Source organism: Chamaea fasciata, unplaced genomic scaffold (assembly GCF_029207755.1).
Source record: "Chamaea fasciata isolate MVZ Bird 193981 ecotype frontalis unplaced genomic scaffold, bChaFas1.0.hap1 SCAF_431, whole genome shotgun sequence".
Lineage (NCBI taxonomy): Eukaryota > Metazoa > Chordata > Aves > Passeriformes > Sylviidae > Chamaea > Chamaea fasciata.
Window position 1 is genome coordinate 1 of NW_027094516.1, and position 22,012 is coordinate 22,012.

The 22,012-nt window shown below is 49.8% G+C and overlaps 3 long non-coding RNA genes across 6 annotated transcripts in view; all 3 read left to right on the forward strand.

The window, feature by feature from the left end:
- The first annotated feature begins 405 nt into the window (after window positions 1-405).
- LOC136305477 (uncharacterized) lies at window positions 406-4,853 on the forward strand. 4 transcript variants are annotated; one of them, XR_010725355.1, is made up of 6 exons: window positions 406-670; window positions 920-1,090; window positions 1,444-2,663; window positions 2,763-2,817; window positions 2,908-2,950; window positions 3,149-4,853. It is a non-coding gene; the product is annotated as an uncharacterized lncRNA (long non-coding RNA). The 4 variants fall into 4 exon arrangements; XR_010725354.1 differs by lacking the exon at window positions 406-670 and having other exon boundaries at window positions 711-1,090; XR_010725353.1 differs by lacking the exons at window positions 406-670; window positions 920-1,090 and adding an exon at window positions 1,097-1,363.
- Window positions 4,854-4,922: 69 nt separating this feature from the next.
- On the forward strand, window positions 4,923-8,173 carry LOC136305472 (uncharacterized). The gene is made up of 7 exons (XR_010725347.1): window positions 4,923-5,222; window positions 5,301-5,342; window positions 5,433-5,602; window positions 5,687-5,765; window positions 5,843-6,930; window positions 7,546-7,768; window positions 7,930-8,173. It is a non-coding gene; the product is annotated as an uncharacterized lncRNA (long non-coding RNA).
- Window positions 8,174-9,507: 1,334 nt separating this feature from the next.
- Window positions 9,508-22,012, forward strand: part of LOC136305474 (uncharacterized) — a 62,407-nt gene continuing 49,902 nt past the window's right edge. The window contains exon 1 of the long non-coding RNA XR_010725350.1: window positions 9,508-9,759. This is a non-coding gene — a long non-coding RNA (uncharacterized lncRNA). The remainder of the gene's footprint in view (window positions 9,760-22,012) is intronic.

The following is a 22,012-nucleotide window of genomic DNA, read 5'->3' on the forward strand; positions in this document are numbered from 1 at the left end:
AGCCGGGGCGGGCTCGGGGCGGAGCCGGGGCGGGCTCGGGGCGGAGCAGGGGCGGAGCCGGGGCGGGCTCTGGGCGGAGCCGGGGCGGGCTCGGGGCGGAGCCGGGGCGGGCTCGGGGTGGAGCAGGGGCGGGGTCGGGGCGGAGCCGGGGCGGAGCCGGGGCTCTGTGAGGGGGGGCCCGGAGGCAGCCGGGGCCGGGCAGTACCGGGGGCGCGGCTTCAGGGGCGCGGGGCGGGTCCCAAGTGCACGGCGCCGGGACCCCACCGGGGCGTTCCACACCGAGCCCATAGAGCAGCAGCTACTTCCGCCACCCTTTTGAATCCCCGCGATTGGCGGGCTCGCTGAGGCATCGGCAGTGCTGATTGGACAGCGGGCCGTGGGAACCGCCCCCGCCCCCCGGCCCGCGCTGAGGGCCCGGGGCCTCCGCCCTCAGACCGGCTCCGGCTCCAACCCGGCCCGGGCTCTGCTCCGGTCCCCCCGGCCCGCCCTGAGGGCCCGGGGGCTCTGCCCCGAGACCGGCCTCGCCCCTCCCCGCCTCGCCTCGTAGTAGATTTCTGTTTGGTTTGTGGGAAGAAACAGTTGTGAGAAGTGAGATTTGTGCTGGAGAGCTGCTGCTGGGAAGAAAGGATGGAGTAAATCTGCTCCGAGGATGTGTGATGAAGAATTCAGGGTAAGGGTTGGGCAATATTTATAAACTGTCTCCATATTTCCCTGTATCTCTGGGTGTTTGGATTTAGCCTGGGATTGTCAGCTAAGTTATAAACAAACCAACCCGGCTACTGAACTCCCAATGAACGTTTGGAACCCTTGCACAGAAAGACAAGTTAGCAACGATTCCAAAGGAAAAATTGTAAATGGAGGGTAACGATTGCGGGGGGATTTCCTTGGGGATTATGACCCTCACACATACGGAATTTAGGAGGTGGAATCCCAGTTTCAGCCTTGGGCACGTGCAGGAGAAGAGGGGTCGTTATCCCTATCAAGGAAAGCCCGGTGCCCCAGCGCGTCAGGTGCGGACAACGAATTCTCCGGGGATGAGCACAAGTCCCCTCTTCCCCTGCCCCGACACTCGGACTGGCAGCAGCTGCAGGTGAGAGCTGTCACAGGATGGTGAGGGGACAGAGCAGCCCCAGGTGTGACCGTCAGGATGAGGAGGGCAGCAGAGCCGCCACAAGTGTGAGCTGTAAAGGATAATGAGGGGCCGGTTCTAGCCGGGGGCGGTTTAATAGAGGAGCCCGAGTTCACTTTGGCATCGGGCCGTGAGGAGCTCAGCGTGGTTTCTGCGGTGGTGGGAAAGCTTCTTACAGCGCCTGCAGGAGCACGTGGGTGTGGGGGGTTTCTTTGTGCCGGACAGCAGTAGCAGGTAAGCCAGCATGGGTTTGTAGGGGAGATTTTTTTTTTCTTTGCAGCTTTGTCTTACTAATTTCTCTGTGGTGCTCCCAGGAAATAAAAGGAGTTATGGAGAGAAAAGGAGTTCAAATTCAGTGAAGAAACTCTTCTTCTGTGGTTGTCAGTATTCAAACTGAAGAAAACTTTCCACCTGGATTTTTAATGAGTTGTGGTATTTCTATGTGGTTTTTATTAAGTATTATGCTCTTGGGTGGCGTGTAGTGTTTTGTCTGATTTTTGATGTTATGTGTAATTTGGTTTTTGAGTGAGGATAACTTTGTTGGAGGGGTTGTTTGTATTTGAGGTAGAATTAATTTAAGTAGCTTTTTTTGCTAGACTTCTGATACGTGGTATTGGGGTTTTGTGTGTGATATGTAGGGATTCAAGTTGGGTAGGGCTATTTTTTCTGTTTAGTGGCTTTGAATGATTTATTGTGTAGCTTTATCTTGTTTGTAGATGGTGTATGGTGAGAGATATGGTTTCTTTTTCGTGTTAGGTTTTGTAGTTTACATGTCGGTCAGAGTATTTTTGAACTGAGTTTTGTTGAATTGTTTTTGGTGAGATACAGTGTTTTTTGAGGGTGTGTTTTCTAAGGTTTACAATGGTGTAATTGGCTGTAGTGTGAGATGTAAAGGAGGTTTTTATTTATTTGGTGGTGGTTTTTATTATGGTGAGTGTGTAGTATTTGTTTTGATGGGTTTGGGGTAGTGTGATGTAGCTAATTTATTAGGGTTTTCTAATATTTATAATTCAATTATTGTTTATTGTATTACAGGGATTTATTTATTTAGCTTGTTTGGTTTTAGTGTGTGTTCTATAATTATGGAAAATTTGGGAGATGCTGTTTATAGTTGAATGGATCTTTTAGTTTTAGGATTGAGGGGGTTGCAGGTATATATTTTGAAGGTTTTTTGAGGGGATTGGACATGGGGGTTATTTTTATTATATTTGGTAGTTGGACTTATAGTAATAAGAGTTGGCTTTTTTTGCTGCATTATTTTTTGTTTTTTTCTTTTCTAGTATTCATGTATTTGTGTGGTCAGGGTAGTGGTGTTTCTGGTGCAGCTGTAAGCCTCCATTATTGTTTGTGTGTTTTAGGTGGTCCACTGGTATTACAGGGAGACCCCCTCACTGACCGGCCAACAGATCTGCTGAGATTGTACATCAGCATTTGGTTTTCTCTATGGTACCTGACTAAGAGACAGCAGTCTGGTGACAGCAAGGAATTCCCAGAGGTGGAGCTGGATCTCAGCAGTCAAGCTGACGTGGGCAAGGTGAGCAGTGACTGGTGGACAGAAGCAGTTGCTGTTGTTCAAGTCTCACTTGCTGGTGCAACTCTAAGCATTCACTGTTCTTTTTTTTTTTTACTTTAGGTTGTCCCCTTGCCAGGTGTGCTGGCCCCAGAGGCCAGATGGGTGCAGCATTAAGGTATACTTGTGGCATGCTTCAGTCAGACTGGGGAGGTTGCTGTTTCACAGTAACTCAGCATGATTTTTTGCTTCTTTTGTTTCTTTGCAGGTGCCACTGCTGTCCCAGGCGTGCTAAGGAATAGAGAGAGCCGGTGAGTTGCCCTTTAGGCAGGGTGACCCATAGGTGAGCGATGTGCTCAGCATTTACTTTTTCCTTTTGCTGGGTCCACTCCTGTCAGCCTCTGGAGCGGAGTGAAGATCTGAGGGGGAGCTGGGGCAGCGGTGCAGAGGAGCCCTGGGGATTACTCTTCTGGAGGGGGATAGTCACATTTCCTGTTTTGTGATCCTAGGTAGCGCGAGGAGGTGCGGAGACAAAGTCTGGATATGGCAGCCCCAAAGCGGATGCTGAGAACACGTCGACGTCTGCGGTGCCGACATGTTCATTTCTGTCGAGGACGGACGTTCCACTCGTGTTCCAAAAGCTAAGTGTTGGGGCTGGTGGTCAGGAGAAGGGAAAAAACCTTTTCAGTCCCGGGAGGTGATTTAAAGTTACCTTAGAAGAGAAGGCCCTAGTGGGGTGGTCCCTTCAAAAGTAAAGGGTGAGGGTTTCTCCTCAGCATCACCAGAGCCTTTGCTGGGCGGGGCAGTTCTGACCCATCTCCATGTTCTAGGGAGCTTCACATTATTGGCCTTCTTTTAGAGTCCACAGGGTTAGGCTGCAGCAGGGGATTCCTGGCCCAGGAGTGTCCTGATTAGGAGCAATGCCAGTTGCAAGGCGTAGGGTTAGTAGGGTTCAGCAGGGGGAGTTTACAGTGGCACACAGAGGCTGAAGGAGGGCTTGAGAAGTAAAGGACTCGAGGTCTAGAGAACACACAGTGAAAATCGGGGGTACAGCCTAGGATACAAGTCAGAGTACAGGTATACCAGCCCTCACAGCGCTGCTGCCAACACTGTTTCCCTGAGAGCAGCTGCCGGCAGCAATCCTAACGCAAGACAAGGCCAGAAGTCCTGAGAGGTGCAGGCAGTAACCCTAAGCTAGGGCCAGGCAGGAAGTGACAGTGGTGGGGCAGAGTCCACAGGGTTGAGGTTCACCGGGGATGTCCACCCTGCGTTCCTGTCCTGCTCTAACCGGGGATGCTCACAGCCCTAATGGAGGCCACGGTGGGTGGGCTCGGTGCCAGTAATGCCTCTAAGGCTTTGGCGCTGCGAGCGTCGGCCTCCGAGCTCAGCTGACGCACGCACGGGGCCCGAGGACCCGGTGCTGCTTAAGAGACGGTGAGTAGCAGAGCTGCTGGGTTTTGGCTGATGTGCAGCTAAGATTATGCTTTGATATTTGGTTTTCTTTATTGTAGCTGACTAGGAGACAGCAGCCCAGTGACAGGAGGAATTTCCCTGAAGGAGAGGCGGCCCTCTTTGGGGCCCAGCGTGGATTCACCTCCCCAGACGTCTGAGAGATAAGTGGAGGGCTCGGAACTAGGGAGGGGATGAAAGTGGGGTACCAGGGCAGGGATCACTGGGAGGGATTTTTTGAGTCGGGTTTGGAGCTGGGGATGTCCCAGATGTGACCCCTTAGGCTACATGAAGGGAAAGTCTCATTTTTCATGTCGGTGCTGAGGTGTGCAGGGCAGAGCAGTCCTGGTGTGTGTTGTGTCACTTGTCTGTTGTGCACTCTGTCTGTTTGGTGTCTTGTCTTTTCCTTTAGTCCTTTCAGGGGCCTATCAAAACCCCTGGCATCAGTCTTAGCATTTCTGATCTCTGTGCTCCTCAGCCAGGTGCCTTTGTCTCAGCTGCTCGGACACTCATCAGAATCCATCTCTCTTCACAAGCATCCAGTCCGATGCCTTTTCAGGTCTTGTTCTGAGCTGTACTGACAGCCGTGCACCGCCCTGATCCATTCCGGCGGGTTAGGTCTTGTGAGAATGCAAAGACAGGTGGAGGATTCTGACCGTAGGATTCTCGGGCATCCATCTCTGTGTTTCTTGGGATAAGTCATCCCGATGGCATCTTGTTCCTGCAGGGTTCTCTGAGCCTGGCCAGCTCACCTTCCGTCTCACCTCGGTCATCTCATTCCGAGTTCTCTGGACCCTCAGGGTCGTTCTTCTTGCCAGAGTTTTCTGTCCCTGTTGTGTCCCCTCGTTTGTCCTGTGCTGTGTCACGGGTGTTGGTGTGTGTTTGGCCCGGAGCTGCTCTGCCTTGCTGCTCAGTCTGGGTGTAGGGGTACGAGGGTAATAGTCCTGGGGGCTTGAAATTTGTGATGTGGGGTGTAGTAGGCCTGTAGAGGGTATTCCTAGATTGCCACAAGATGTCTGGAGCTGTCAAGGTATCCTGCAGCACTCTGACTTTTGTCCGAACTTTCTTTCAGATGCAGAGAGATGAAATCTGTGGCAGAGCCCCCCATCCTGGGTGAGGGGCTCCCCTGAGAAGGTCAGTCCCTGTTTCTGTTTGCAGGGGAGGTGTAAATGATGGCTGTGTTACAGCTCTGTTCTTTGTCTTTATTTTTAGGTGGTGAAGCCGGATCTCAGCAGTCAAGCTGACGTGGGCGAGGTGAGCAGTGACTCGTGGACAGAAGCCGTTGCTATTGTTCAAGCCTCACTCGCTGGTGCAACTCTAAGCCTCCGTTATTGTGTGTTTTAGGGAGTCCACTCGCAGGAGGCCGAGCTCCCCTCTCACCAACGGGACGACAGACCCGCGTCACCTCACCCGTGAGCCCTCCGGGAGCATTCCAGGAGTCTGTGATGGAGCCTTGATCTTCTCCTTGTGAAGGCCCCATCCAGGTAGGCTTGGATAACGGCCGAGGAGTTGAGGTGAGTCAGGGAGGAGAAGGAGGAGGAGGGAGGGTCCCCTCAAGTTCCAGCGCTGCCACGTCACCTTGTCTGCTCTTTACCCAGGCAGACCCTGCGACGCCGGCGTTGGCCTCTGAGCGCAGCTGAAGCGCGGGGCCGAGGACACAGGCAAGCTTAGGAGACAGTGAGTAGCAGAATTGTCGGGGTTTGGGTGATGGGCTGCTAAGATCACGCATTCATGTTTGGTTTTCTTTGTTGTAGCTGACTAAGAGACAACAGCCCAGCGACAGCAGGAATTTTCCTGAGGCAGAGGCGGCCTTCTTTGGACCTGGCAGGGATTTGCCTCCCTGGATGCCTGAGAGATAAGTGGAGGGTGATGGCTCACAGAGGGGATGAAAGCAGGATGCCAGGGCAGGGATCACCGGGAGGGGTTTTTTAAGTCAGATTTGGAGTTGGGGGCACCAAGATGTGACCCCTTAGGCTACATGAAGGGAAAGTCTCATTTTTCATGTCGGTGCTGAGGTGTGCAGGGCAGAGCAGTCCTGGTGTGTGTTGTGTCACTTGTCTGTTGTGCACTCTGTCTGTTTGGTGTCTTGTCTTTTCCTTTAGTCCTTTCAGGGGCCTGTCAAAACCCCTGGCATCAGTCTTAGCATTTCTGATCTCTGTGCTCCTCAGCCGGGTGCCTTTGCCTCAGCTGCTCGGACACTCATCAGAATCCATCTCTCTTCACAAGCATCCAGTCCAATGCCTTTTCAGGACTTGTTCTGAGCTGTATTGACAGCCGTGCACCGCCCTGATCCATTCCGGCGGGTTAGGTCTTGTGAGAATGCAAAGACAGGTGGAGGATTCTGACCGTAGGATTCTCGGGCATCCATCTCTGTGTTTCTTGGGATAAGTCATCCCGATGGCATCTTGTTCCTGCAGGGTTCTCTGAGCCTGGCCAGCTCACCTTCCGTCTCACCTCGGTCATCTCATTCCAAGTTCTCTGGACCCTCAGGGTCATTCTTCTTGCCCAGAGTTTTCTGTCCCTGTTGTGTCCCCTCGTTTGTCCTGTGCTGTGTCACGGGTGTTGGTGTGTGTTTGGCCCGGAGCTGCTCTGCCTTGCTGCTCAGTCTGGGTGTAGGGGTACGAGGGTAATAGTCCTGGGGGCTTGAAATTTGTGATGTGGGGTGTGGTTAGACTGTAGAGGGTATTCCTAGATTGCCACAAGATGTGTGGAGCTGTCAAGGTATCCTGCAGCACTCTGACTGTTGTCCTGACTTTGTTTCAGATGCAGAGGGATGAAATCCGTGGCAGAGCCCCCCATCCTGGGTGAGGGGCTCCCCTGAGAAGATCGATCGCTATTCAAGGTGAGAGTCACACATTTCACATTTATTGGCACTCCAGTGCAGGCCACCTGCGTTTACAGCTTCAAACAGGTGAGTCCCTTGGTAACCCCCCTGGGCAGCAGCTGGAGCCTGCTCCGGGCTGGGCTGCGGGAGCAAACACTTGTGGCTGACACAGCTCCACACTGAGGGTACTTGGGAAAACACCTGCCTTGTCCTGGATTTTTTTTTTTTTTTTTGAGCTTTTGACAAGGTTTTAATCATCACCTTGGTAAAAATAAATGGTAAGGACTGAAAACATGAGAGGCTGGCAGGTTATGCTCATGAATGAGAACTTTTTTTTTGAATAACTGTGCGGCCTATATCCTATTTTTGAGACTCTCTTTTTTGGCTGACTTTACTGTAAAAAATCTAATTTCAATTTAGCTGCCTCAATAATGAATTTATGGTACAAATATGTTCTAGCGGCAGGAGCTTAAAGTAGTAACACCAACATGCCACCTCTGGAATAAAGTCCTGTGTCTCCTCAGACCTACTGGTTTGCAGTAGAGTTTGTACACCTTTCGCTGCAGCTGTGGTTCTTAATAACTGGAAGTCCAGGGATTCTGGGCGATTCCCATAAGTTCTCCTGTTTTGTAGGAGCTGCACGGTGAGGTCAGCATTCTGAGGGAGGCCCTGGCACAGCTGCCAAGGGCAAGGAACGTGGAGCATCCCGGGGCTTCTCCCGCCCGAGTTTCTCCCGGAGCGTGCTGCGTGTCATGCCGGATGTTTAACCCGGGTTTGGGGTGTTCTCCTGCAGTCCCAGCTCTAACTGCTGCCCCTGAGCCCTGGCCTTGCTCTGTCCCAGCACTGAACCTGGCAGGTGGGTGTGCTTTTCCAGCCCTTGAATCCCACGGGCAATCCCAGATTCCCGGAGCTCCCCGAGGCACAGCCTGGCCTCCCTCCCTGGGAGCTGCATTTCAGTCTGCCTGGACCAAGGCCATCCTGTTTGAGACTTTATTCCTGTTGTTTTTCCTCTTGCAGGTTGTGGGCAAAAAGGAGAGAGCCAGTAGGAAGTGAAGCCACTGGAAGGCCTTATCCCAGTCCAAGGTTCCCACTTTTCTTTCTGACTCCTGGATAATTGCCTGGCCATAACTGGACAGAGACTGTCAGTTTGATTTCCTGCCTTTTCCAATAAATCCTTGCTTTCAGCTGGAGTGTATTCCTGGTGTCATCCCCCTCCTCGTCCGTGGATGTGTAAATAAAATTCCTGACTTGCCGAGTCCAATTTTGTTATTGCAGGAAGTGTGGTGCTTTTGTTCCACTGAAACTTCCCAACTCTGCTGAGAGTTTCCGATGTCAAATACAAGTAAGATTCGAGTTTCTTTGCATTGTTACTCCCACAAAACACAGATCATTCTTGGATAGGAGTAGCTGGACCTGTTGAATTTCCACTTCCCTTTAAACTTAGAGCAGAGGAAGCAGATTTAAATTTGTTGTTCCATGAACTTCCACCAACTTGATGACTGTTCCAAAAGTTTGCAGTATTAGAAATGCCTAAGCTTGTTTTCCAGGCAAGCTGGGATTTAGATGTTATTTCTTCCTTTTATTTGATGTTTTTTCTCTCTCTGATTCTAGTAAGAGAATATATTTTTTTTTCCAGTTTTCCATCCTAATTGGAGTTTTTGTACATTGTAGGGCACATTTCCAAGGAAATTTTCCAAATTCATGTTGGTAAAGCAGGAGCTATTCAGCACCATGCTGCCACTTTTTTCCTTTCAACCCCTTAACAGGTCTCATTCTACCCATACACAGTATTACCAGCAATAACTTGGTGTCGAGTTGTATTTCAGAGGTAGCAATAAAACAAAGTTGACATTTTATTTTGTGCCTCTCTGAACCTCTTTGTTTATTAACAAAGAACTCCAAAACAAAGCAAACAGAAAAACAAAAACCAAAACAAAAGCCCCTACAAACACTGCCCCCCAAGAAAAAACAATGACAGAGAAAACATACCAACATTATTAAATAAAAATTAAATCTTTACCCCTTAGAAAACGAGGCTAATTTAATTTTAATTCATTGTGGTTCTGATGTGTTAGGTAAATGATTTCATATAGTTTAAAAAATAAACAAGTCAACACAAATTAAATAAATACAAAAATAGAAAAATATAAGTAACAAAAATAGAAATATAAAATACAGTTTTAAGGGGTGAGAAAATCTCTAGAAAAGCTAAAGCTTTTACAGTATCCCCTAAATAGGTGGTACTCTCTTAACTGCTGCAGAGCGTTGAAACAAGCCTAGAGAAGCTTCAGTGTGCACCAAAAGCAGCTGCTGCTATAGGAAACCGGTGTTGTTTTAAGACCTCCCCCTCCCAAGTTCCTTGCACTTTGTGTTCACAGAGAAGTCACACGAGTCCTGATATATTTTTCCTTTCTTCAAGGATGATGACAACAAGAAAAGTCAACTCTTTAATTTTTGCTTATCCCTAGCAAGCAAAGCCCGGTGCCCCAGTGTGTCGGTGCAAACAGTGAAATGTCTGCAGCAAGTTCCCTCTGCCCCGCCCTCACCCTCGGGCTGGCAGCAGCTGCAGGCGTGAGCTGTTAGGATAACGAGGGGACAGAGCAGCCGCAGGCGTGAGCTGTAAAGGATAATGAGGGGCAGGTGGCTCCTGCCCGAGCTGCTTACGCGGGGAGCCTCAGCTCAGTCTAGCGTGGAGCTGCCGGAGGGAGCAGCTTCTGCGAGGCTCTCTGGAGTGTCTTACGGGATGATGGCGAGCTCGTCTTACAGAGTTTGGGGGAACCCTCGGATATGGAGTATTGCTTCAGGAGATGCCGAGGGACAAACCTTTGTGCCGGGCAGCAGGAGCAGGTGAGCCGGTGTGGATTTGTAGGGGGGACTTTTCTCCTTTTCCCTTTCAATTTTGTCTTCCCAATCCTTCCCTGGCGTCCCTAGAAAAAAAAAAAGGGGGTTTTGAGGACAAAAGAGTTTAAATTGAGGAAAGAAACTCCTTTTATTGTCTGTGTTCAAACTGGGGGAATCCCCCTTCACCTGGGATTTTAATAAATAGTGGTACTTCTATGCGGTGCTTTTATTACTTTATTACTTATATGGTGCTTTTATTCAATATTGCATTCTTTGGTGGTACATAGTGTTTCATGTTATTTTTTGGTATTATTTATTGCCTGTAATTTGGTTTTTGAGGGAAGGTAACTGTATGGATGGGTTTGTTTGTATTTGAGGTAGAATTAATTTAAGTAGCATTTTTTTTTTTTTTTTTTTTTTTAAAATAGGCTTCTGATACGTGCGATTGGGGTTTTGTTTTTGTTTATTGTATGTAGGGATTCAGATTACCTAGGGCCAGCCTGGCCGGTGGAGGTTTTGTTAGATGCAATTTTAATATTTTTAAAAGTTTTTTTCTGTTTAGTTGTTTTAAGGTGGTTTTCAATAATTTTTTGTGTAGTTTTATTTTGTTTGTAGATGGTGTATGCTAAGGGATACGGTCTATTTATTTCATGGTAGGTTTCTTAGTTTACATGTCGATCAGATTGTTTTAGAACTGAGTTTTATTGTTGAAATATTTTTTTTTGGTGAGATATTGTATTTTTAAAGGAAATGTTTTCTAAGGTTTACAATGGTGGAAGTGGCTGTAGTGTGAGGTATAGGGGAGGTTATTTATTTAGCGGTGGCTTTTATCATGGTGAGTATGTAGTGTTTGTTTTGGTGGGTTGAGGTAGTGGAATGTAGGTAATTTTTTTGTGTTTCCTAATATTTGTAATTGGACTATTGTTTATTATAGTATAGGGGTTAATTTATTTGGCTTGTTTGATTGCAGTATATGTTTTATACTTATGGATCATTTGAAAGGTATTGTTTATAGTTACATTGATTTTTTTGGTTTTGTGTGTATTTATAAGTGGTATTTTTGTTTTGATGGTTTGAGGTTTATGGGTTTCTTGAGTTAGGAATTATTTGTTTTGGTGTTTTTAATTGAAGTTTATTTGTGACTTCTTTGTTGTGTAGTTTGATTTGTTTGTTGCTGTCGAGGTTTAGGGTAAATTTGGGAGGAAACCTTTGAATGGGGTTCTTCTGGAAAGTAAACCTAAACAGTCTCATTCTTTTAAACTGCTTTTGCAAAGAACTTCTTTGGAGAAAAGTGGGAAAACCTATTTATTTAACAAACAAAGTGGTCACAAGCATAAAGAATGAATAATATGAAATAATAAAACTTTTTGTTGTTTTGAAGCGAGATGGTAACTTCAGAAAGTCTTCGCTGTGGGCTGTAGCTGAGCTCTTTTGGTCTCTTATCAGCTGTTCTGGTGTTGATAAAATGCTCAGGTGCAGGCCCCGTGGGCTGCAGGTGCCAGCTCTCGGCGCTGCTCTGGGTTTTTCAGTCTGCAGCAGGTTTAAACAGTCCTAAGAAAAAGGAAAACAAATAGCGAGGGAACTTCTCTGCCCTAACTAGCTGAAACCAAGAGCAAAGCACATCTTTGTGCTGCAGTCTGTCTGTGCTTGAGCTGAATATACGAGAGAGGGTATTCAGAGGAGTGAAAGTCGTTTTCTTAAAACAAACTGCAACCATTTTCTTTCCTTGCTTAGCTCTCAAAATCAGTCTTAAAGGTCCAGAACAAGCGACTGGGGATACAAGCGGCATAAACTCACCCTAGGGCATTCTATGTCTTATCCCCATATCATAAACTTATCAAAACAAATTGAATTCTAACTCTAGGAACACATATATTCCACACACTTATGTCTTTATAGAAGCAACATACAGCTGTATACAGACAATGGTAGCGATAGTTAATAAACAGTGATGCTTACAGATGGTTCTTACTTAACAGTTAGATTTTCTGGACGTTCACATCCGTGTTGTTTCTTTTTTCTGTGCTGTTCACTATGTGCAACTCGGTTGCAGTCATTTGGCAGTCTAAGGGGAGCCAAGGTTGCAGCTACTGACAGCTTGGACCTGGGAGTAAAGTGCAGCAGTGTTCAGAATTGCAAGTGGCAGAAGCCCACTCCCGGGCACAGAGTTCTGTGCAGGAACGGTGGGTGTCTTCTGTGGGAAGCTATACTCACCGACTAAGTTCCTGATGTCAGTTTGCAGAAGGTGTTTGGCAGTCTAAGGGCAGCTAGGGTTTCAGCTTCTGGCAGCTTGGTTCTGGGAGTAATGTGCACTGTTCAGAATTCTAAGTGGCAGAAGCCCACTCCCGAACACAGAGCTCTGTGCAGAAACGGTGGGTCTTTTCTGTGGGAACCTAAACTAACCCCAGCAGGCTCCTGATGTCAGTTTATGGGATGGATTTGGCACTCCAAGGACAGTTAGGGTTCCAGGATCTGGGAGCTTGGATCTGGCAGATGTCCTGTGCTGAACTTAATTTTATCAGGTAGCAGCCCACTCCAGGGCAGAGAGCTCTGTGTAGGAACAATGGGTCTCTTCTGTGGGAAGCTAAACTCACCCCCTAAGTTCCTAATGTCAGGTCGTAGGAGACATTTGGCACTCCAAGGACAGTTAGGGTTCCAGCCTCTGGGAGCTTGGATATGGGAGAAGTGCAGCAGTGTTCCGAATTGAAAGTGGCAGAAGCCCACTCCGGGGCACAGAGCTCTGTGCAGGAACGGTGGCCGCTTTTCTGGGGAAAGTAAATATACCTCTCTGGTTCAGATTGTCAGTTTTAAGGAGCCATTTGGCAGTCCAAGGGGAGCCAGGCTTCCAGCTTCTGGGAGCTTGGTTCTGGGAGTAATGTGCACTGTTCAGAATTCTAAGTGGCAGAAGCCCACTCCCGAACACAGAGCTCTGTGCAGGAACAGTGGGTCTTTTCTGTGGGAAACTTAACTCCCCCCATAAGTCTCCTGATGTCAGTTTATGGGATGGATTTGGCACTCCAAGGACAGTTAGGGTTCCAGCTTCTGGGAGCTTGGATCTGGCAGATGTCCTGTGCTGAACCTAATTTTATCAGGTAGCAGCCCACTCTGGGGCAGAGAGCTCTGTGCAGGAACAGTGGCTCTCTTCTGTGGGAAGCTAAACTCACCCCCCGAAGTTCCTAATGTCAGGTTGTAGGAGACATTGGGCACTCCAAGGACAGTTAGGGTTCCAGCTTCTGACAGCTTGGTTCTGGGAGTAATGTGCACTGTTCAGAATTCTAAGTGGCAGAAACCCACTCCCGGGCACAGAGCTCTGTGCAGGAGCTGTGGGTCTCTTCTGTGGGAAGCTAAACTCACCCCCCGAAGTTCCTAATGTCAGGTTGTAGGAGACGTTTGGCACTCGCAGGACAGTTAGGGTTCCAGCTTCTGACAGCTTGGATATGGGAGAAGTGCAGCAGTGTTCAGAATTCTAAGTGGCAGAAGCCCACTCCGGGGCAGAGTGCTCTGTGCAGGAACGGTGGGTCTTTTCTGTGGAAAGCTAAACTCACCCCTCCAAGTTCCTGATGTCAGTTTGCAGGGGGTGTTTGGCAGTCTAAGGGCAGCTAGGGTTTCAGCTTCATGGCAGCTTGGTTGTGGGAGTAAGTACACTGTTCAGAATTCTAAGTGGCAGAAGCCCACTCCCGGGTACAGAGCTCTGTGCAGGAACTGTGGCTCTCTTCTGTGGGAAGCTATGCTCACCGACTAAGTTCCTAATGTCAGGTTGTAGGAGACATTGGGCACTCGCAGGACAGTTAGGGTTCCAGCTTCTGGGAGCTTGGATATGGGAGAAGTGCAGCAGTGTTCAGAATTCTAAGTGGCAGAAGCCCACTCCGTGGCCGAGAGTTCTGTGCAGGAACGGTGGGTCTTTTCTGTGGAAAGCTAAACTCACCCCTCCAAGTTCCTGATGTCAGTTTGCAGGGGGTGTTTGGCAGTCTAAGGGCAGCTAGCGTTTCAGCTTCATGGCAGCTTGGTTGTGGGAGTAAGTACACTGTTCAGAATTCTAAGTGGCAGAAGCCCACTCCTGGACACAGAGCTCTGTGCAGGAACAGTGGCTCTCTTCTGTGGGAAGCTATACTCACCGACTAAGTTCCTAATGTCAGGTTGTAGGAGACATTGGGCACTCCAAGGACAGTTAGGGTTCCAGCTTCTGACCGCTTGGTTGTGGGAGTAATGTGCACTGTTCAGAATTCTAAGTGGCAGAAGCCCACTCCGGGACACAGAGCTCTGTGCAGGAACTGTGGGTCTTTTCTGTGGGAAACTAAACTCACCCCAGCAGGTTCCTGATGTCAGGCTGTAGGAGACATTGGGCACTCCAGGGACAGTTAGGGTTCCAGCTTCTGGATGCTTGGATCTGGCAGAAGTCCTGTGCTGAACTTATTTTTATCAGTTAGCAGCCCACTCCGTGGCCGAGAGTTCTGTGCAGGAACGGTGGGTCTTTTCTGTGGAAAGCTAAACTCACCCCTCCACGTTCCTGATGTCAGTTTGCAGGGGGTGTTTGGCAGTCTAAGGGCAGCTGGGGTTTCAGCTTCATGGCAGCTTGGTTGTGGGAGTAAGTACACTGTTCAGAATTCTAAGTGGCAGAAGCCCACTCCTGGACACAGAGCTCTGTGCAGGAACTGTGGCTCTCTTCTGTGGGAAGCTATTCTCACCGACTAAGTTCCTAATGTCAGGTTGTAGGAGACATTGGGCACTCGCAGGACACTTAGCGTTCCAGCTTCTGGGAGCTTGGATATGGGAGAAGTGCAGCAGTGTTCAGAATTGTAAGTGGCAGAAGCCCACTCCCGGGCACAGAGCTCTGTGCAGGAACAGTGGCTCTCTTCTGTGGGAAGCTATACTCACCCCCTAAGTTCCTAATGGCAGGTTGTAGGAGACATTGGGCACTCCAGGGACAGTTAGGGTTCCAGCTTCTGACAGCTTGGTTCTGGGAGTAATGTGCACTGTTCAGAATTCTAAGTGGCAGAAGCCCACTCCCGGGCACAGAGCTCTGTGCAGGAACGGTGGGTCTTTTCTGTGGGAAACTAAACTCACCCCTCCAAGTTCCTGATGTCAGTTTGCATGGGGTGCTTGGCAGTCTAAGGGCAGCTAGGGTTTCAGCTTCATGGCAGCTTGGTTGTGGGTGTAAGTACACTGTTCAGAATTCTAAGTGGCAGAAGCCCACTCCCGGGCACAGAGCTCTGTGCAGGAACAGTGGCTCTCTTCTGTGGGAAGCTAAACTCACCCCCCTAAGTTCCTAATGTCAGGTCGTAGGAGACATTGGGCACTCGCAGGACAGTTAGGGTTCCAGCTCCTGGGAGCTTGGCTATGGGAGAAGTGCAGCAGTGTTCAGAATTCTAAGTGGCAGAAGCCCACTCCGGGGCACAGAGCTCTGTGCAGGAACAGCGGCTCTCTTCTGTGGGAAGCTATACTCACCGACTAAGTTCCTGATGTCAGGTTGTAGGAGACATTGGGCACTCCAAGGACAGTTAGGGTTCCAGCTTCTGACAGCTTGGTTGTGGGAGTAATGTGCACTGTTCAGAATTCTAAGTGGCAGAAGCCCACTTTGGGACACAGAGCTCTGTGCAGGAACTGTGGGTCTTTTCTGTGGGAAACTAAACTCCCCCCAGCAGGTTCCTGATGTCAGGCTGTAGGAGACATTTGGCGCTCCAAGGCTAGTAAGGGTTCCAGCTTCTGGATGCTTGGATCTGGCAGAAGTCCTGTGCTGAACTTATTTTTATCAGTTAGCAGCCCACTCCGTGGCCGAGAGTTCTGTGCAGGAACTGTGGGTCTTTTCTGTGGGAAGCTATACTCACCGACTAAGTTCCTAATGTCAGGTTGTAGGAGACATTTGGCGCTCCAAGGCCAGTTAGGGTTCCAGCTTCTGGATGATTGGATCTGGCAGAAGTCCTGTGCTGAACTTATTATTATCAGTTAGCAGCCCACTCCGTTGCCGAGAGTTCTGTGCAGGAACTGTGGGTCTCTTCTGTGGGAAGCTAAACTCACCCACTGATGTTCCTAATGTCAGGTTGTAGGAGACATTGGGCACTCGCAGGACAGTTAGGGTTCCAGCTTCTGGGAGCGTGGCTATGGGGGAAGTGCAGCAGTGTTCAGAATTCTAAGTGGCAGAAGCCCACTTCCGGGCAAAGAACTCTGTGCAGGAACAGTGGTTCTCTTCTGTGGGAAGCTATACTCACCCCCTAAGTTCCTAATGGCAGGTTTTAGGAGACATTGGGCACTCCAAGGACAGTTAGGGTTCCAGCTTCTGACAGCTTGGTTCTGGGAGTAATGTGCACTGTTCAGAATTCTAAGTGGCAGAAGCCCACTCCCGGGCACAGAGCTCTGTGCAGGAACTGTGGGTCTCTTCTGTGGGAAACTAAACTCCCCCCAGCAGGTTCTTGATGTCAGGTTGTAGGAGACATTTGGCGCTCCAAGGCCAGTAAGGGTTCCAGCTTCTGGATGCTTGGATCTAGGAGAAGTCCTGTGCTGAACTTATTTTTATCAGTTAGCAGCGCACTCCGTGGCCGAGAGTTCTGTGCAGGAACGGTGGGTCTTTTCTGTGGAAAGCTAAACTCACCCCTCCAAGTTCCTGATGTCAGTTTGAAGGGGGTGTTTGGCAGTCTAAGGGCAGCTAGGGTTTCAGCTTCATGGCAGCTTGGTTGTGGGAGTAAGTACACTGTTCAGAATTCTAAGTGGCAGAAGCCCACTCCCGGGCACAGAGCTCTGTGCAGGAACAGTGGCTCTCTTCTGTGGGAAGCTATACTCACCCCCTAAGTTCCTAATGTCAGGTTGTAGGAGACATTGGGCACTCCAGGGACAGTTAGGGTTCCAGCTTCATGGCAGCTTGGTTCTGGGAGTAATGTGCACTGTTCAGAATTCTAAGTGGCAGAAGCCCACTCTGGGACACAGAGCTCTGTGCAGGAACTGTGGGTCTTTTCTGTGGGAAACTAAACTCACCCCAGCAGGTTCCTGATGTCAGGCTGTAGGAGACATTGGGCACTCGCAGGACAGTTAGGGTTCCAGCTTCTGGGAGCTTGGCTATGGGAGAAGTGCAGCAGTGTTCAGAATTCTAAGTGGCAGAAGCCCACTCCCGGGCACAGAGCTCTGTGCAGGAACAGTGGCTCTCTTCTGTGGGAAGCTATACTCACCCCCTAAGTTCCTAATGTCAGGTTGTAGGAGACATTGGGCACTCCAGGGACAGTTAGGGTTCCAGCTCCTGGATGCTTGGATTTGGCAGAAGTCCTGTGCTGAACTTATTTTTATCAGTTCGCAGCCCACTCTGTGGCCGAGAGTTCTGTGCAGGAACGGTGGGTCTTTTCTGTGGAAAGCTAAACTCACCCCTCCACGTTCCTGATGTCAGTTTGCAGGGGGTGTTTGGCAGTCTAAGGGCAGCTAGGGTTTCAGCTTCATGGCAGCTTGGTTGTGGGAGTAAGTACACTGTTCAGAATTCTAAGTGGCAGAAGCCCACTCCTGGACACAGAGCTCTGTGCAGGAACTGTGGCTCTCTTCTGTGGGAAGCTATTCTCACCGACTAAGTTCCTAATGTCAGGTTGTAGGAGACATTGGGCACTCGCAGGACACTTAGCGTTCCAGCTTCTGGGAGCTTGGATATGGGAGAAGTGCAGCAGTGTTCAGAATTGTAAGTGGCAGAAGCCCACTCCCGGGCACAGAGCTCTGTGCAGGAACAGTGGCTCTCTTCTGTGGGAAGCTATACTCACCCCCTAAGTTCCTAATGTCAGGTTGTAGGAGACATTGGGCACTCCAGGGACAGTTAGGGTTCCAGCTCCTGGATGCTTGGGTCTGGCAGAAGTCCTGTGCTGAACTTATTTTTATCAGTTAGCAGCCCACTCCGTGGCCGAGAGTTCTGTGCAGGAACGGTGGGTCTTTTCTGTGGGAAGCTATACTTACCGACTAAGTTCCTAATGTCAGGTTGTAGGAGACATTGGGCACTCCAAGGACAGTTAGCGTTCCAACTTCTTACAGCTTGGTTCTGGGAGTAATGTGCACTGTTCAGAATTCTAAGTGGCAGAAGCCCACTTTGGGACACAGAGCTCTGTGCAGGAACTGTGGGTCTTTTGTGTGGGAAACTAAACTCACCCCAGCAGGTTCCTGATGTCAGGCTGTAGGAGACATTTGGCACTCCAAGGCTAGTAACGGTTCCAGCTTCTGGATGCTTGGATCTGGCAGAAGTCCTGTGCTGAACTTATTTTTATCAGTTAGCAGCCCACTCCGTGGCCGAGAGTTCTATGCAGGAACGGTGGGTCTTTTCTGTGGGAAGCTATACTCACCGACTAAGTTCCTAATGTCAGGTTGTAGGAGACATTTGGCGCTCCAAGGCCAGTTAGGGTTCCAGCTTCTGGATGATTGGATCTGGCAGAAGTCCTGTGCTGAACTTATTATTATCAGTTAGCAGCCCACTCCGTTGCCGAGAGTTCTGTGCAGGAACTGTGGGTCTCTTCTGTGGGTAGCTATACTCACCCCCTGAAGTTCCTAATGTCAGGTTGTAGGAGACATTGGGCACTCGCAGGACAGTTAGGGTTCCAGCTTCTGGGAGCTTGGCTATGGGGGAAGTGCAGCAGTGTTCAGAATTCTAAGTGGCAGAAGCCCACTTCCGGGCAAAGAACTCTGTGCAGGAACAGTGGTTCTCTTCTGTGGGAAGCTATACTCACCCCCTAAGTTCCTAATGGCAGGTTTTAGGAGACATTGGGCACTCGCAGGACAGTTAGGGTTCCAGCTTCTGGGAGCTTGGTTCTGGGAGTAATGTGCACTGTTCAGAATTCTAAGTGGCAGAAGCCCACTCCGGGACACAGAGCTCTGTGCAGGAACTGTGGGTCTTTTCTGTGGAAAGCTAAACTCACCCCTCCAAGTTCCTGATGTCAGTTTGCAGGGGGTGTTTGGCAGTCTAAGGGCAGCTAGGGTTTCAGCTTCATGGCAGCTTGGTTGTGGGAGTGAGTACACTGTTCAGAATTCTAAGTGGCAGAAGCCCACTCCCGGGTACAGAGCTCTGTGCAGGAACTGTGGCTCTCTTCTGTGGGAAGCTATGCTCACCGACTAAGTTCCTAATGTCAGGTTGTAGGAGACATTGGGCACTCGCAGGACAGTTAGGGTTCCAGCTTTTGGATGCTTGGATCTGGCAGAAGTCCTGTGCAGAACTTATTTTTTTCAGTTCGCAGCCCACTCCGTGGCCGAGAGTTCTGTGCAGGAACGGTGGGTCTTTTCTGTGGAAAGCTAAACTCACCCCTCCAAGTTCATGATGTCAGTTTGCAGGGGGTGTTTGGCAGTCTAAGGGCAGCTAGGGTTTCAGCTTCATGGCAGCTTGGTTGTGGGAGTAAGTACACTGTTCAGAATTCTAAGTGGCAGAAGCCCACTCCGGGACACAGAGCTCTGTGCAGGAGCTGTGGGTCTCTTCTGTGGGAAGCTAAACTCACCCCCTGAAGTTCCTAATGTCAGGTTGTAGGAGACATTGGGCACTCGCAGGACAGTTAGGGTTCCAGCTTCTGGGAGCTTGGCTATGGGGGAAGTGCAGCAGTGTTCAGAATTCTAAGTGGCAGAAGCCCACTTCCGAGCACAGAACTCTGTGCAGGAACAGTGGCTCTCTTCTGTGGGAAGCTATACTCACCGACTAAGTTCCTAATGTCAGGTTTTAGGAGACATTGGGCACTCCAAGGACAGTTAGGGTTCCAGCTCCTGGATGCTTGGATTTGGCAGAAGTCCTGTGCTGAACTTATTTTTATCAGTTAGCAGCCCACTCCGTGGCCGAGAGTTCTGTGCAGGAACGGTGGGTCTTTTCTGTGGGAAGCTATACTTACCGACTAAGTTCCTAATGTCAGGTTGTAGGAGACATTGGGCACTCCAAGGACAGTTAGCGTTCCAACTTCTTACAGCTTGGTTCTGGGAGTAATGTGCACTGTTCAGAATTCTAAGTGGCAGAAGCCCCCTCCCGGGCACAGAGCTCTGTGCAGGAACGGTGGATCACTTCTGCGGGAAGTTAAAGTCACTCCTCCAAGTTCCTGATGTCGGTTTGCAGGAGGTGTTTGGCAGTCTAAGGGCAGCTAGGGTTTCAGCTTCATGGCAGCTTGGTTGTGGGAGTAAGTACACTGTTCACAATTCTAAGTGGCAGAAGCCCAGTCCCGGGCACAGAGCTCTGTGCAGGAACAGTGGCTCTCTTCTGTGGGAAGCTATACTTACCGACTAAGTTCCTAATGTCAGGCTGTAGGAGACATTGGGCACTCCAAGGACAGTTAGGGTTCCAGCTTCTGACAGCTTGGTTCTGGGAGTAATGTGCACTGTTCAGAATTCTAAGTGGCAGAAGCCCACTCCGGGACACAGAGCTCTGTGCAGGAACTGTGGGTCTTTTCTCTGGGAAACTAAACTCACCCCAGCAGGTTCCTGATGTCAGGCTGTAGGAGACATTTGGCACTCCAAGGCCAGTAAGGGTTCCAGCTTCTGGATGCTTGGATCTGGCAGAAGTCCTGTGCAGAACTTATTTTTATCAGTTAGCAGCCCACTCCGTGGCCGAGAGTTCTGTGCAGGAACTGTGGGTCTTTTCTGTGGGAAGCAAAACTCACCCCTCCAAGTTCATGATGTCAGTTTGCAGGGGGTGTTTGGCAGTCTAAGGGCAGCTAGGGTTTCAGCTTCATGGCAGCTTGGTTGTGGGAGTAAGTACACTGTTCAGAATTCTAAGTGGCAGAAGCCCACTCCCGGGCACAGAGCTCTGTGCAGGAACAGTGGCTCTCTTCTGTGGGAAGCTAAACTCACCGACGAAGTTCGTGATGTCAGGCTGTAGGAGACATTTGGCGCTCCAAGGCCAGTTAGGGTTCCAGCTTCTGGATGCTTGGATCTGGCAGAAGTCCTGTGCTGAACTTATTTTTATCAGTTAGCAGCGCACTCCGTGGCCGAGAGTTCTGTGCAGGAACATTGGCTCTCTTCTGTGGGAAGCTAAACTCACCCCTCCAAGTTCCTGATGTCAGTTTGCAGGGGGTGTTTGGCAGTCTAAGGGCAGCTAGGGTTTCAGCTTCATGGCAGCTTGGTTCTGGGAGTAAGTACACTGTTCAGAATTCTAAGTGGCAGAAGCCCACTTCGGGGCACAGAGCTCTGTGCAGGAACGGTGGATCTCTTCTGTGGGAAGTTAAAGTCACTCCTCCAAGTTCCTGATGTCGGTTTGCAGGAGGTGTTTGGCAGTCTAAGGGCAGCTAGGGTTTCAGCTTCATGGCAGCTTGGTTGTGGCAGTAAGTACACTGTTCAGAATTCTAAGTGGCAGAAGCCCAGTCCCGGGCACAGAGCTCTGTGCAGGAACAGTGGCTCTCTTCTGTGGGAAGCTATACTCACCGACTAAGTTCCTAATGTCAGGCTGTAGGAGACATTGGGCACTCCAAGGACAGTTAGGGTTCCAGCTTCTTGATGCTTGGATCTGGCAGAAGTCCTGTGCTGAACTTATTTTTATCAGTTAGCAGCCCACTCCGTGGCCGAGAGTTCTGTGCAGGAACGGTGGGTCTTTTCTGTGGAAAGCTAAACTCACCCCTCCAAGTTCCTGATGTCAGTTTGCAGGGGGTGTTTGGCAGTCTAAGGGCAGCTAGGGTTTCAGCTTCATGGCAGCTTGGTTGTGGGAGTAAGTACACTGTTCAGAATTCTAAGTGGCAGAAGCCCACTCCCGGGCACAGAGCTCTGTGCAGGAACAGTGGCTCTCTTCTGTGGGAAGCTATACTCACCGACTAAGTTCGTGATGTCAGGCTGTAGGAGACATTTGGCGCTCCAAGGCCAGTTAGGGTTCCAGCTTCTGGATGCTTGGATCTGGCAGAAGTCCTGTGCTGAACTTATTTTTATCAGGTAGCAGCCCACTCCGTGGCCGAGAGTTCTGTGCAGGAACTGTGGGTCTTTTCTGTGGGAAGCTATACTCACCGACTACGTTCCTAATGTCAGGTTGTAGGAGACATTGGGCACTCCAAGGACAGTTAGGGTTCCAGCTTCTGACAGCTTGGTTCTGGGAGTAATGTGCACTGTTCAGAATTCTAAGTCGCAGAAGCCCACTCCGGGACACCGAGCTCTGTGCAGGAACTGTGGGTCTTTTCTCTGGGAAACTAAACTCACCCCAGCAGGTTCCTGATGTCAGGCTGTAGGAGACATTTGGCACTCCAAGGCCAGTAAGGGTTCCAGCTTCTGGATGCTTGGATCTGGCAGAAGTCCTGTGCTGAACTTATTTTTATCAGTTAGCAGCGCACTCCGTGGCCGAGAGTTCTGTGCAGGAACGGTG